The sequence below is a fragment of the Condylura cristata genome, unplaced genomic scaffold (assembly GCF_000260355.1).
Source record: "Condylura cristata isolate star-nosed mole 26May11 unplaced genomic scaffold, ConCri1.0 scaffold00017, whole genome shotgun sequence".
NCBI classification, from domain to species: Eukaryota; Metazoa; Chordata; class Mammalia; order Eulipotyphla; family Talpidae; genus Condylura; species Condylura cristata.
In genome coordinates this window covers 22501932-22502949 of record NW_004567118.1, presented here as the reverse complement: position 1 = coordinate 22502949, position 1018 = coordinate 22501932, and positions in this window count along the sequence as shown.

Here is a 1018-nt window from a genome sequence, read left to right as displayed (position 1 = left end):
CTATGACATTTTCAAACATGTTTATAAAATGGGTTTCGTAAGACACTGCCTTGACAGTTGACAATAGATTCTTTGTTACTTGAGCTTTAAAAATCAGATCAAGAAAAGCTCCCTTAAAGCCATTCAAGGTAGGGAGGAGGTTAAACAGTCAAGACACCTGCGAGCTGGGCAACAGGGTTCTCATTAGAGCCCTGGAAGTGCACGCAAGAACGAGTATGCGTGCAAAAACATTTCTATGGGAACGGGTCTTTTGATGCCAACAGCGTTTCATGGAAAGACAGCAGACTCGCTGCCTTGCATCACCTCTCCAAGCACGCTGGGCAGCGAACGCATTAGAGTCGAAGAAGACCCTGGGTTATTGAGTTCAAGGCAAAGTCCCGGCTCTAAATGTAGTAGAGTTGCCCTTACCGGGTGCCAGGGGTCTACACAGCACCAAGGAGGTTTCCGAACCGCCTGCGGCTGCAGTTTAAGAGTTATTTCCTCGAAACCCTCCTTCTAGCTGGGTCCAGACCCGAGCGTGGCAAGCTCCATTCTGCACCCAGGCCAGTGCAGAATCTTCTCCCCTGCTTTAGGAGTGACTGGGTACTCGTTAGGGCTATGGGTATGCAACCCACAGCGCGGGTACTCATTTTCCCGGCGGAGGGAGCAATCTTGGCCGCGCGCTGCGTCCTACAAGACGTGCTGACGTTGCGGAGGGCCGGCAGTCGGCGCGGGAGCTGCCGGCGCGCGTTGTGCGTTTGGCGCCGCCGCGAGGCGCGGAGCTTCGCGGGTGCCACTGCTGTGTCGGTCCTTGGGCGGCGGCCGCCAAAGCAGCGCCCCGGGGCGGAGAGCGCCTGAGCGGCCCGACGAGCTGGGGATGGGGAGGACCGGGCCCCGCATCTCTCCCGGACGCGTGTGCGGTTCCAGGGGCGCACAGTGACGGCGGGAGCAATCTTGGCCGCGCGCTGCGTCCTACAAGACGTGCTGACGTTGCGGAGGGCCGGCAGTCGGCGCGGGAGCTGCCGGCGCGCGTTGTGCG